The sequence below is a fragment of the Oncorhynchus tshawytscha genome, linkage group LG02 (genome assembly GCF_018296145.1).
Source record: "Oncorhynchus tshawytscha isolate Ot180627B linkage group LG02, Otsh_v2.0, whole genome shotgun sequence".
NCBI classification, from domain to species: domain Eukaryota; kingdom Metazoa; phylum Chordata; class Actinopteri; order Salmoniformes; family Salmonidae; genus Oncorhynchus; species Oncorhynchus tshawytscha.
This window is the reverse complement of record NC_056430.1, coordinates 74,460,317-74,475,245: the sequence shown is the minus strand read 5'-3', so window position 1 is coordinate 74,475,245 and position 14,929 is coordinate 74,460,317. Positions and strand designations below refer to the sequence as shown.

The 14,929-nt window shown below is 47.0% G+C and overlaps 1 protein-coding gene across 1 annotated transcript in view; it reads right to left on the bottom strand.

Annotated features, from left to right (window-relative positions):
* Positions 1–14,929, bottom strand: part of glis2a (GLIS family zinc finger 2a) — a 74,321-nt gene extending 59,392 nt beyond the window's left edge. The window contains exon 1 of the mRNA XM_042304644.1: positions 13,961–14,929. The gene's annotated coding sequence lies outside the window, so the exon portion shown is untranslated. The remainder of the gene's footprint in view (positions 1–13,960) is intronic.

Here is a 14,929-nt window from a genome sequence, read left to right as displayed (position 1 = left end):
TAGTACGTAATATGATTATTATGGACTGTATTATGATGCATACTGGATAGACGGGTTACTGTATGCTCCAAATGTTCTATCCATGAGTCTGGGAGATAATATAGAGGCCTAGGCGATGCTGTTGGTTCATTGATTGTGCAGGGTGGCTTACAGAGTTAGCCTACAATTATAGATCATTTTGTATTTGATTTTGAATAGTCTAGTAATAGGGATTTTTAAAAATATTTTCATAATTAATAGGCTGACACATTACCTTTAGCTACAGAATATCTCACCGCCGTGTGTTTCCATCTCCTCCCCTCTTTCCTTCATTCCAATCCCGAGGGGCAGTGAGAGAGGCTGGCAACAGTTTAATCAAATATGTTACTATTGATGTTCCCAAACAGATTTCACTTGGTAGCTGCAGGAGCTGGGTTGGAGAGCCCATGACATACAGAGCTGGGTTGGAGCTGGGTTGGAGAGCCCATGACATACAGAGCTGGGTTGGAGAGCCCATGACATACAGAGCTGGGTTGGAGAGCCCATGACATACAGAGCTGGGTTGGAGAGCCCATGACATACAGAGCTGGGTTGGAGAGCCCATGACATACAGAGCTGGGTTGGAGAGCCCATGACATACAGAGCTGGGTTGGAGAGCCCATGACATACAGAGCTGGGTTGGAGAGCCCATGACATACAGAGCTGGGTTGGAGAGCCCATGGCATACAGCCGTATATATCCCCCCCCAAGCAGACACATCGATGGCTCTGAACGAACTTTATTTAACTCTCTGCAAACTGGAAACGATTTATCCGGAGGCTGCATTCATTGTAGCTGGGGATTTTAACAAGGCTAATCTGAAAACAAGACTCCCTAAATTTTATCAGCATATCGATTGCGCAACCAGGGGTGGAAAGACCCTGGATCATTGTTACTCTAACTTCCGCGACGCATATAAGGCCCTGCCCCGCCCCCCTTTCGGAAAAGCTGACCACGACTCCATTTTGTTGATCCCTGCCTACAGACAGAAACTAAAACAAGAAGCTCCCACGCCGAGGTCTGTCCAACGCTGGTCCGACCAAGCTGACTCCACACTCCAAGACTGCTTCCATCACGTGGACTGGGAGATGTTTCGTATTGCGTCAGACAACAACATTGACGAATACGCTGATACGGTGTGCGAGTTCATTAGAACGTGCGTTGAAGATGTCGTTCCCATAGCAACGATTAAAACATTCCCTAACCAGAAACCGTGGATTGATGGCAGCATTCGTGTGAAACTGAAGGCACGAACCACTGCTTTTAATCAGGGCAAGGTGTCTGGTAACATGGCTGAATACAAACAGTGCAGCTATTCCCTCCGCAAGGCTATCAAACAAGCTAAGCGCCAGTACAGAGACAAAGTAGAATCTCAATTCAACGGCTCAGACACAAGAGGTATGTGGCAGGGTCTACAGTCAATCACGGACTACAGGAAGAAACCCAGCCCAGTCACGGACCAGGATGTCTTGCTCCCAGGCAGACTAAATAACTTTTTGCCCGCTTTGAGGACAATACAGTGCCACTGACACGGCCTGCAACGGAAACATGCGGTCTCTCCTTCACTGCAGCCGAAGTGAGTAAGACATTTAAACGTGTTAACCCTCGCAAGGCTGCAGGCCCAGACGGCATCCCCAGCCGCGCCCTCAGAGCATGCGCAGACCAGCTGGCCGGTGTGTTTACGGACATATTCAATCAATCCCTATACCAGTCTGCTGTTCCCACATGCTTCAAGAGGGCCACCATTGTTCCTGTTCCCAAGAAAGCTAAGGTAACTGAGCTAAACGACTACCGCCCCGTAGCACTCACATCCGTCATCATGAAGTGCTTTGAGAGACTAGTCAAGGACCATATCACCTCCACCCTACCTGACACCCTTGACCCACTCCAATTTGCTTACCGCCCAAATAGGTCCACAGACGATGCAATCTCAACCACACTGCACACTGCCCTAACCCATCTGGACAAGAGGAATACCTATGTGAGAATGCTGTTCATCGACTACAGCTCGGCATTCAACACCATAGTACCCTCCAAGCTCGTCATCAAGCTCGAGACCCTGGGTCTCGACCCCGCCCTGTGCAACTGGGTACTGGACTTCCTGACGGGCCGCCCCCAGGTGGTGAGGGTAGGCAACAACATCTCCTCCCCGCTGATCCTCAACACTGGGGCCCCACAAGGGTGCGTTCTGAGCCCTCTCCTGTACTCCCTGTTCACCCACGACTGCGTGGCCATGCACACCTCCAACTCAATCATCAAGTTTGCGGACGACACAACAGTGGTAGGCTTGATTACCAACAACGACGAGACGGCCTACAGGGAGGAGGTGAGGGCCCTCGGAGTGTGGTGTCAGGAAAATAACCTCACACTCAACGTCAACAAAACTAAGGAGATGATTGTGGACTTCAGGAAACAGCAGAGGGAACACCCCCATCCACATTGATGGAACAGTAGTGGAGAGGGTAGCAAGTTTTAAGTTCCTCGGCATACACATCACAGACAAACTGAATTGGTCCACTCACACAGACCGCATCGTGAGGAAGGCGCAGCAGCGCCTCTTCAACCTCAGGAGGCTGAAGAAATTCGGCTTGTCACCAAAAGCACTCACAAACTTCTACAGATGCACAATCGAGAGCATCCTGGCGGGCTGTATCACCGCCTGGTATGGCAACTGCACCGCCCTCAACCGTAAGGCTCTCCAGAGGGTAGTGAGGTCTGCACAACGCATCATCGGGGCAAACTACCTGCCCTCCAGGACACCTACACCACCCGATGCTACAGGAAGGCCATAAAGATCATCAAGGACATCAACCACCCGAGCCACTGCCTGTTCACCCCGCTGCCATCCAGAAGGCGAGGTCAGTACAGGTGCATCAAAGCTGGGACCGAGAGACTGAAAAACAGCTTCTATCTCAAGGCCATCAGACTGTTAAACAGCCACCACTAACATTGAGTGGCTACTGCCAACACACTGTCAATGACACTGACTCTACTCCAGCCACTTTAATCATGGGAATCGATGGGAAATGATGTAAATATATCACTAGCCACTTTAAACAATGCTACCTTATATAATGTTACTTACCCTACATTGTTCATCTCATATGCATACGTTGATACTGTACTCTATATCATCGACTGCATCCTTATGTAATACATGTATCACTAGCCACTTTAACTATGCCACTTGGTTTACATACTTATCTCATATGTATATACTGTACTCGATATCATCTACTGTATCTTGCCTATGCTGCTCTGTACCATCACTCATTCATATATCCTTATGTACATATTCTTTATCCCCTTACACTGTGTATGACAGTAGTTTTTTTTGGAATTGTTAGTTAGATTACTTGCTCGTTATTACTGCATTGTCGGAACTAGAAGCACAAGCATTTCGCTACACTCGCATTAACATCTGCTAACCATGTGTATGTGACAAATAAAATTTGATTTGATTTGATTTGATACAGAGCTGGGTTGGAGAGCCCATGACATACAGAGCTGGGTTGGAGAGCCCATGACATACAGAGCTGGGTTGGAGCTGGGTTGGAGAGCCCATGGCATACAGAGCTGGGTTGGAGCTGGGTTGGAGAGCCCATGACATACAGAGCTGGGTTGGAGCTGGGTTGGAGAGCCCATGGCATACAGAGCTGGGTTGGAGCTTGGTTGGAGTTGGAGCTGGGTTGGAGAGCCCATGACATACAGAGCTGGGTTGGAGAGCCCATGACATACAGAGCTGGGAGAGCCCATGACATGAGCTGGGTTGGAGCTGGGTTGGAGAGCCCATGACATACAGAGCTGGGTTGGAGAGCCCATGACATACAGAGCTGGGTTGGAGAGCCCATGACATACAGAGCTGGGTTGGAGAGCCCATGACATACAGAGCTGGGTTGGAGAGCCCATGACATACAGAGCTGGGTTGGAGAGCCCATGACATACAGAGCTGGGTTGGAGAGCCCATGACATACAGAGCTGGGTTGGAGAGCCCATGACATACAGAGCTGGGTTGGAGAGCCCATGACATGACATACAGAGCTGGGTTGGAGAGCCCATGACATACAGAGCTGGGTTGGAGAGCCCATGACATACAGAGCTGGGTTGGAGCTGGGTTGGAGAGCCCATGACATACAGAGCTGGGTTGGAGAGCCCATGACATACAGAGCTGGGTTGGAGAGCCCATGACATACAGAGCTGGGTTGGAGAGCCCATGACATACAGAGCTGGGTTGGAGAGCCCATGACATACAGAGCTGGGTTGGAGAGCCCATGACATGGGTTGAGCCCATGGGTTGGAGAGCCCATGACATACAGAGCTGGGTTGGAGAGCCCATGACATACAGAGCTGGGTTGGAGAGCCCATGACATACAGAGCTGGGTTGGAGAGCCCATGACATACAGAGCTGGGTTGGAGAGCCCATGACATACAGAGCTGGGTTGGGTTGGAGAGCCCATGACATACAGAGCTGGGTTGGAGAGCCCATGACATACAGAGCTGGGTTGGAGAGCCCATGACATACAGAGCTGGGATGGAGAGCCCATGACATACATACAGCGAGAGGCTGCCTGTTCCTCAAACAGCGGTTGGTGTGTGGAGTGAAATAACAGGAGTAGCCGACCCAGCATGATTGAAAAGGGAACTGGTGGGAAAGCAGCCTCCATTCGCTGTTCCAGTGCATGCGGATGACACGTCTTATTCCCCCTGAACCTGTTCCTGACCAATTGATAATGGGCCATTCTAAATGTATAATAATTTGACATAATGTTAAAGACAAGATTAAATAGGGTATAGTCTGATGAGTGAGAATATAAATACTTGATGAGAGAACAGCATGTGCAGCCTGAGGCAAGGAACAGAGCGCAAGTTCCTTTTGCAACTTTCTCAATCATCAAATCAAATCAAATTGTATTAGTCACATGCGCCGAATACAACAGGTGTGGACCTTACAGTGAAATGCTTACTTATGAGCCCCTAACCGACAGTGCAGTTTCAAAAAATATAAGTAGTTAAAGAGGAGCAGTAAAAAATAACAATACAGTTGAGTCGGGAGTTTACATACACCTTAGCCAAATACATTTAAACTCAGTTTTTCACAATTCCTGACATTTAATCCTAGTAAAAATTCCCTGTCTTAGGTCAGTTAGGATCACCACTTTATTTTAAGAATGTGAAATGTCAGAATAGTAGCAGAGAGAATAATTGATTTAATCTTTTATTTCTTTCATCACATTCCCAGTGGGTCAGAAGTTTACATACACTCAATTAGTATTTGGTAGCATTGCCTTTAAATTGTTTAACTTGGGTCAAACGTTTCGGTTAGCCTTCCACAAGCTTCCCACAATAAGTTGGGTGAATTTTGGCCCATTCCTCCTGACAGAGCTGGTGTAACTGAGTCGGGTTTGTAGGCCTCCTTGCTCTCACACGCTTTTTCAGTTCTGCCCACAAATTTTCTATGGGACTTGAGGTCAGGGCTTTGTGATGGCCACTCCAATACCTTGACTTTGTTGTCCTTAAGCCATTTTGCCACAACTTTGGAAGTATGCTTGGGGTCATTGTCCTTTTGGAAGACTCATTTGCGGCCAAGCTTTAACTTCCTGACTGATGTCTTGGGATGTTTCTTCAATATATCCACGTAATTTTCCTCCCTCATGATGCCATCTATTTTGTGAAGTGCACCAGTCCCTCCTGCAGCAAAGCACCCCCACAACATGATGCTGCCACCCCTGTGCTTCACAGTTGGGATGGTGTTCTTCAGCTTGCGATCATCCCTTTTTCCTCCAAACATAACGATGGTTATTATGGCCAAACAGTTCTATTTTTGTTTCATCAGACCAGAGGATATTTCTCCAAAAAGTACGACCTTTGTCCCCATGTGCAGTTGAAAACCGTAGTCTGGCTTTTTTATGGTGGTTTTGTAGCAGTGGCACCAAAGTAAGTTCATCTCTAGGAGACAGAACGCGTCTCCTTCCTGAGCGGTATGACGGCTGCGTGGTCCCATGGTGTTTATACTTGCGTACTATTGTTTGTACAGATGAACGTGGTACCTTCAGGCGTTTGGAAATTGCTCCCAAGGATGAACCAGACTTGTGGAGGTCTACAAAAAAAAAACTGAGTTCTTGGCTGATTTATTTTGATTTTCCCATGATGTCAAGCAAAGAGACACTGAGTTTGAAGGTTGGCCTTGAAATACATCCACGGGTACAACTCCAATTGACTCAAATTATGTCAATTAGCCTATCAGAAGCTTCTAAAGCCATGACATAATTTTTTCCAAGCTGTTTAAAGGCACAGTTAACTTAGTGTATGTAAACTTCTGACCCACTGGAATTGTAATACAATGAAATAATCTGTCTGTAAACAATTGTTGGAAAAATGACTTGTGTTATGCACAAAGTAGATGTCCTAACCGACTTAACAAAACTATAGTTTGTTAAAACAAGAAATTTGTGGAGTGGTCAAAAACGAGTTTTAATGACTCCAACCTAAGTGTATGTAAACTTCTGACTTCAACTGTATTTACAGGGGAGTCAATGTGCGGGGACACCAGTTAGTTGAGGTAATATGTACACGTAGGTAGAGTTAACTAACCTATAGTTAGTTGAGGTAATATGTACACGTAGGTAGAGTTAACTAACCTATAGTTAGTTGAGGTAATATGTACACGTAGGTAGAGTTAACTAACCTATAGTTAGTTGAGGTAATATGTACACGTAGGTAGAGTTAACTAACCTATAGTTAGTTGAGGTAATATGTACACGTAGGTAGAGTTAACTAACCTATAGTTAGTTGAGGTAATATGTACACGTAGGTAGAGTTAACTAACCTATAGTTAGTTGAGGTAATATGTACACGTAGGTAGAGTTAACTAACCTATAGTTAGTTGAGGTAATATGTACACGTAGGTAGAGTTAACTAACCTATAGTTAGTTGAGGTAATATGTACACGTAGGTAGAGTTAACTAACATATAGTTAGTTGAGGTAATATGTACACGTAGGTAGAGTTAACTAACCTATAGTTAGTTGAGGTAATATGTATATGTAGGTAGAGTTAACTAACCTATAGTTAGTTGAGGTAATATGTACACGTAGGTAGAGTTAACTAACCTATAGTTGCATCATACAGCCTACATATGTTTTGATTTCTAAGACATTCTAAAATTTATATCATTCACAACTAAAGGTGCCAAATAACTCTAAATGTAGCATTTAGGACCTGTTTCGATCACTTTTACGCTCAACATAGTCACTTTATATGCCCCTCTCTTTCCAGAATGGGAAAAATATCCTTTCTATTTCTTCAGCTAAGTTCAATTATATTCTTCTTACTATAAAATCATATAATATAAAATAATAGCATGGGACTTATAAGCATATCTTGTCGGCAAAATGAACAAGTCTACAGCCTATGTCATGGCACATAGCCTGGTAATTTCATAATGTTTCTTTAGACCTGCCTAAAATAAATCATGGATTTATTGTGATGGTGTCTATTAAATAGATTTATCAGACTTTTTGCAAATGTAGATGTTCCAAAGGCGTGTCTCAGCGGTTTGTATGTGTGGAGGCCTGGAGATGCTACACTTTTTGATGTTAATTAACGGTCAATTAACATGAGACCGTCAGTCTTTTACATGACAATAACCGGCTGACAAAAAGTCATGATTGCCACAGCCCAGCAAGATCAAGGGAGGGAGAGAAAGGACGAGGGAGAGAGAAAGTATGAGGGAGAGAGAAAGGACGAGGGAGAGAGAAAGGACGAGGGAGAGAGAAAGGACGAGAGAGAATACATGTGGGGAGAGAAAGAAGTGGAGAGGTGGGTGAGGAGAGAGGAGGGAGGAGATGCGGAATTCCGTCTGTGTTTGTTTTGGAAGTGAACACACAGACACACTGCTCTGTGGAGGATAAAGGGAAGAGGGAGGTTTTATTTTCTTTTTAGAAAAGTGGGATGGAGAGAGGGATGTGTGGGTTGGGGGTCGGGGGTCGGGGTGGCCAGGGGCCCTCATAGATGTATGGAGTCACACAGGTGGTGTTATCCATACTGGGGGAAACCGTGTGTGTGCATCGTGCCTGTGTGTCGTGTGTGTGTGTGTTATGTGTGTGTGTGTGTGTGTGTGTGTGTGTGTGTGTGTGTGTGTGTGTGTGTGTGTGTGTGTGTGTGTGTGTGTGTGTGTGTGTGTGTGTTTACCTGTGTGCATGTGTTTGTGCTTCAGCTGCTTCTGAGTATGCATGTGTTTGTTCGTTCATGCATGAGTGTTTGTTAATATGTGTGTCTAGAATCCATGCATACATATGTGTGTATACAGTATATCTACAGCATGTGTGTGTCTGCAGTAGGCTGTGTGTGCGTGATTCCCCGGCCCATCCAGACCTGAAGAGAGAGAGAGAGAGAGAGAGAGAGAGAGAGAGAGAGAGAGAGAGAGGAGGTGAATAAAACATTCCTGGGGGGAGCAGAGAGAGGCAGTCGTTAGTGGTTAGAGTCTAACAGGAGAAAAATGCCTGGTCTGAGCCCAGCCAGACTAGAGCCAGAGTACACACACACAGCCAGACTAGAGCCAGAGTACACACACACAGCCAGACTAGAGCCAGAGTACACACACACAGCCAGACTAGAGCCAGAGTACACACACACAGCCAGACTAGAGCCAGAGTACACACACACAGCCAGACTAGAGCCAGAGTACACACACAGCCAGACTAGAGCCAGAGTACACACACACAGCCAGACTAGAGCCAGAGTACACACACACAGCCAGACAAACTCACACAGAGTACACACACACAACCAGACTAGAGCCAGAGTACAAACTCACAGCTAGACTAGAGCTAGAGTACACACACACACACAGCCAGACTAGAGCTAGAGTTAGAGGGAGGCCAGCTTTCCCCACTCTAACTGTGTGTGTGTGTGTGTGTGTGTGTGTGTGTGTGTGTGTGTGTGTGTGTGTGTGTGTGTGTGTGTGTGTGTGTGTGTGTGTGTGTGTGTGTGTGTGTGTGTGTGAGTGCGCGCATGTGTGCGTGCATGTATGTGCTGCTATGGGGAGTAGAGTAGTGGGGAAGGTTTTCATAACTAGCTAGAGTTAAACCCGTTGAACTCTCATGTACAAACAGGGGCAGTCAAAGACAACACAGGGCTTACCCAGCACGGCACAGCTCCAAGGGGTCCTTTTGCTATATCACACACACGGTTCCCCCCAGGACTTTGCTACATCACACACGGTTCCCCCAGGACTTTGCTATATCACACATGGTTCCCCCCAGGACTTTGCTATATCACACACGGTTCCCCACAGGACTTTGCTATATCACACGGTTCCCCACAGGACTTTGCTATATCACACACGGTTCCCCACAGGACTTTGCTATATCACACACGGTTCCCCCAGGACTTTGCTATATCACACACTGTTCCCCACAGGACTTTGCTACATCACACACACAGTTCCCCCAGGACTTTTCTACATCACACACACAGTTCCACCCAGGACTTTTCTACATCACACACACAGTTCCCCCCCAGGACTTTTCTACATCACACACACGGTTCCCCCAGGACTTTTCTACATCACACACACAGTTCCCCCAGGACTTTTCTACATCACACACACGGTTCCCCCAGGACTTTGCTATATCACACACAGTTCCCCCAGGACTTTTCTACATCACACACACAGTTCCCCCAGGACTTTTCTACATCCCACACACAGTTCCCCCAGGACTTTGCTATATCACACACAGTTCCCCCAGGACTTTTCTACATCACACAAACAGTTCCCCCCAGGACTTTTCTACATCCCACACACAGTTCCCCCCAGGACTTTTCTACATCCCACACACAGTTCCCCCCAGGACTTTTCTACATCACACACACAGTTCCCCCCAGGAACTATGCTATAGCTTGTATAGCAGTATATATAGTTGGCAAGCGGTTGCTACGTACGTACACATGTTCATGTGCAAGCTCTAACACGTACCCTCACACACATTGTTGTTTCTAAGCTGTAGACTTGGGCGGTATACTGTATATCCTGTATATACTGTATATCCTGTATACCGGGGTAGTTTGACATGTTTAATACCGGGTCCCTAAAGTTTGACGGTGCGTGCTACACCACTGCTTACAAATATAAGTTCATTATCTAAGATGTGCTAAATACATGATGTCCAGCTCAGGCTCCAGCTATTCATTGGGTTTGCTAACTTGCTAGCTAAGTGTCTAGCTTGCAAGACCAAGCTTCTTGGTTACAGCAAAGGCAACTAATCCCCTCGTGGATCAGTATTATTTGTACTTTCTTACGTTTGGAAAGAAATAGCACCCTTTGTGTGCACTGCCGGTAATACCTTATACCCCAGTATGGTACAGGAAAGGTATGAAGGTATGAAAATCTGTATACCGCTTGACTCTACAAAGCACATTCATGAGTGTACTCATGGGACTTTCACACTTCACACACGTTACACACACACACACACGTTACACACACACACACACGATGAGTCTTCCTTTCTGTTATATGTTCTCATCATGGCTGTGCTGTCCTCTCATCACCCAGTTAGTCAGTCTGGTGAGGTCCAGTAGTCAGTCTGGTGAGGTCCAGTAGTCAGTCTGGTGAGGTCCAGTAGTCAGTCTGGTGAGGTCCAGTAGTCAGTCTGGTGAGGTCCAGTAGAGTCAGTCTGGTGAGGTCCAGTAGAGTCGGTCTGGTGAGGTCCAGTAGAGTCAGTCTGGTGAGGTCCAGTAGAGTCAGTCTGGTGAGGTCCAGTAGTCAGTCTGGTGAGGTCCAGTAGAGTCAGTCTGGTGAGGTCCAGTAATCAGTCTAGTGAGGTCCAGTAATCAGTCTGGTGAGGTCCAGTAGAGTCAGTCTGGTGAGGTCCAGTAGTCAGTCTGGTGAGGTCCAGTAGAGTCAGTCTGGTGAGGTCCAGTAGAGTCAGTCTGGTGAGGTCCAGTAATCAGTCTGGTGAGGTCCAGTAATCAGTCTGGTGAGGTCCAGTAGAGTCAGTCTGGTGAGGTCCAGTAATCAGTCTGGTGAGGTCCAGTAGAGTCAGTCTGGTGAGGTCCAGTTAGTCAGTCTGGTGAGGTCCAGTAGAGTCAGTCTGGTGAGGTCCAGTAGAGTCGGTCTGGTGAGGTCCAGTAGAGTCAGTCTGGTGAGGTCCAGTAGAGTCAGTCTGGTGAGGTCCAGTTAGTCAGTCTGGTGAGGTCCAGTAGAGTCAGTCTGGTGAGGTTCAGTAGAGTCAGTCTGGTGAGGTCCAGTAGAGTCAGTCTGGTGAGGTCCAGTAGAGTCAGTCTGGTGAGGTCCAGTAGAGTCAGTCTGGTGAGGTCCAGTAGAGTCAGTCTGGTGAGGTCCAGTAGTCAGTCTGGTGAGATCCAGTAATCAGTCTGGTGAGGTCCAGTAGAGTCAGTCTGGTGAGGTCCAGTAGAGTCAGTCTGGTGAGGTCCAGTAGAGTCAGTCTGATGAGGTCCAGTAGAGTCAGTCTGGTGAGGTCCAGTAATCAGTCTGGTGAGGTCCAGTAATCAGTCTGGTGAGGTCCAGTAGGTCCAGTAGAGTCAGTCTGGTGAGGTCCAGTAGAGTCAGTCTGGTGAGGTCCAGTAGAGTCAGTCTGGTGAGGTCCAGTAGAGTAGAGTCAGTCTGGTGAGGTCCAGTAGAGTCAGTCTGGTGAGGTCCTGGTGAGTCCAGTAATCAGTCTGGTGAGGTCCAGTAATCAGTCTGGTGAGGTCCAGTAGAGTCAGTCTGGTGAGGTCCAGTAGAGTCAGTCTGGTGAGGTCCAGTAGTCAGTCTGGTGAGGTCCAGTAGGTCTGGTGAGGTCCAGTAATCAGTCTGGTGAGGTCTGGTCTGGTGAGGTCCAGTAAGTCAGTCTGGTGAGGTCCAGTAATCAGTCTGGTGAGGTCCAGTCTGGTGAGGTCCAGTAGAGTCAGTCTGGTGAGGTCCAGTAATCAGTCTGGTGAGGTCCAGTAGAGTCAGTCTGGTGAGGTCAGTCTGGTGAGGTCCAGTAGAGTCAGTCTGGTGAGGTCCAGTAGTCAGTCTGGTGAGGTCCAGTCAGTCTGGTGAGGTCAGTCCAGTCCAGAGTCAGTCTGGTGAGGTCCAGTAGAGTCTGGTGAGGTCCAGTAGTCAGTCTGGTGAGGTCCAGTAGAGTCAGTCTGGTGAGGTCCAGTAGTCAGTCTGGTGAGGTCCAGTAGAGGTCAGTCTGGTGAGGTCCAGTAGAGTCAGTCTGGTGAGGTCCAGTAATCAGTCTGGTGAGGTCCAGTAGAGTCAGTCTGGTGAGGTCCAGTAAGTCAGTCTGGTGAGGTCCAGTAATCAGTCTGGTGAGGTCCAGTAAGGTCCAGTAGAGTCAGTCTGGTGAGGTCCAGTAATCAGTCTGGTGAGGTCCAGTAGAGTCAGTCTGGTGAGGTCCAGTAAGTCAGTCTGGTGAGGTCCAGTAGAGTCAGTCTGGTGAGGTCCAGTAGAGTCAGTCTGGTGAGGTCCAGTCCAGAGAGCTTTCTCCTTTCTGTGATCGCTGCTGGATTGTATTATGATATTATTTTCCCACTGTCACTTTCTCTGTGTGTGTGCGGTGGTGGTGGTGGGGGGTGGGTCTGTTACAGTCCCGTTGCATCATTGCTTCTTAAGGGCCGCTTTGTCTCCGAGAAGCCTGGAACTAGGCCCTCTCTTTTCCTGCTGTGGTGATGTTGGGTGTATCTGCGTATTGTATCTAGTTCCCCTCAGACTCCTTTTGCACTGTTTGTGTGAGTGTGGGTGTGGGTTTGGGTGTGTGTGTGTGTGTGTGTGTGTGTGTGTGTGTGTGTGTGTGTGTGTGTGTGTGTGTGTGTGTGTGTGTGTGTGTGTGTGTGTGTGTGTGTGTGTGTGTGTGTGTGTGTGTGTGTGTGTGTGTGTGTGTGTGTGTGTGTGTGTGTGTGTGTGTGTGTGCGTGTGTTTGTGTGTGGTCAAACTAAGGGCCAGTCATCTTTATTATTGGCCCACAATAGACCAGATGTAAGATTCCTGAAACCTCTGTGTGGGCATAACACACACTTATCAGTACATTGACAAGGACTCCCACTGGACACAGACGTCCATTCAACGTCTATTCCACGTTGGTTCAACGTAATTTCATTGAAATGACATGGAAACTACTTTGATTCAAGTAGTGGGTGCCCAGTAGGCTGGTTGTCCAATCAAACACGTTCCCAGTGTTTCACTCTAACCTTTAGGGCTAATCTCATTATCTCCTTCTGGTTAGTGTTAAAAAAGCCAACTCTCTGTACACTTTAACTGGATTTAGGCTCCAAACTCTATCACTCCAAATGTCTCATATAGACCTACCACTAAACTCACTGCAATCTAATCAAATGTTATGGAACTAGGGCCTATACTATACTAGGCTTACTCAACATGTCTCATTTGAGAGACATTTTGGAAAGGCCATTGTTGAAAATAAGGGCAGGTTAGGTCGTGAATGGTCGTGAACGGTCAATCACCTTTAACAGAACACTATTGCGCACTATTCCGGTTGGCTGGATATGATCTAGTCTGTGACAGACCGTTCAATCAAGTCACACATATGTAGCCTACATGTCATTTTTCTCGATAAAGCAGCCTGTGGTGAGATGTTAAAGGAACGAATATGGGATGTTGGATACAATATCAAATGTGGCATTTAGGCTACACAGGCAAAATAATATGGTGTCCAGACATGTCAGACGGACAACATAACGGACCGTGACATCCAGTCTAGACCGACAACCGGTCACGAGCATCTTATGTCGGTGCCCTTTATCAGAGACAATTTCAACCAAATTTCCCACAGGAGCCGAATTGATCAAATCTACGTAGTCTATAAATATAGTAGTTTATATACATTGCCACAGCGAGATTATTATAGGGGAATAAAGGACACGTATGCAAAGTAAGAATCTGTCATGGACTCCCATGGGAGAACATGGATGTCTGAGTGTCTGTGTGTGTTTACCTTTTATAAAAGCCTTGTCTCCACTGGACGCCAACGTATAGAAAGTATCCTTGTCGGCTGTCCTCGTTGGATGTCTCCTCTACTGTCACTTCTCAGTATCTTCTTGGTGTGCACACATCCGTTTCAAACGGTTAAATAGGCTACAGAAGGGTGTCTATTCAAGAGACAAGTTTAGTAGGCGCTTGTCGAACCTTTGTCGATAGAATATAATGTATATATAACAGACTGTACGGAAAATAAAGACATAAAAACCCACCCCAAAGGAGTCCGTTCGTTCTACTGCTATATTTCTTTACAAATAGGCCTAGCTTGTCGCAAAAATAATCATCTGTTTTTCTGCAAGTATGGAAATCCAGGACGCAGTGAAAAAAAACAAGTCCAGCAGAAAAAAAAACTTTGCTTTACAGAGTCTCGAAAACAAACCGAGGCTCGTTGTCAATAACCACAACACTATTAGGAAATAATGTCAACACTGACATTCGTCAAATAGCCTATGTTAGGATAAAATATAGCTTCAAGCTTGCGCTCTTGGAAAGAAGGTGCATCGCTTAGTTACGACGCTAGTCAACTGCCTTCTCGGTAGGCGGTCATCCCCCCTAGTTGTCTTTTTAGAAGAGGGCGGGGGGTGTCATTGGTCTATGTGGGTGCGCAGCTAACCATCGAGATGGAGAGGAGGTGGTGGTCGCTGGCAGATTTGGGTCCTGTCTGTTTTCTCTTTCCTTCCTCCCTTCCACTGTTCGCTTCCAGCGGTTGTCTCTCACGATTTCTACTCCAATCGTTTGCTTGCCTCAGCTGAGCCGTGCGTGGCTCTCTGTCTTTCTATTCTCTCTCTTTCTTTCTCTTTTTTTCCGGCTACACCCCTCAGCAGGAGACGTGACTGTGTGGTTCCAGCCTCCCCGTGGTCGTCTGCTGTGTACGTAGACAGACCAAGACCCAGTCCAGCCCCTATTCCCCCACGCAGCCACCACC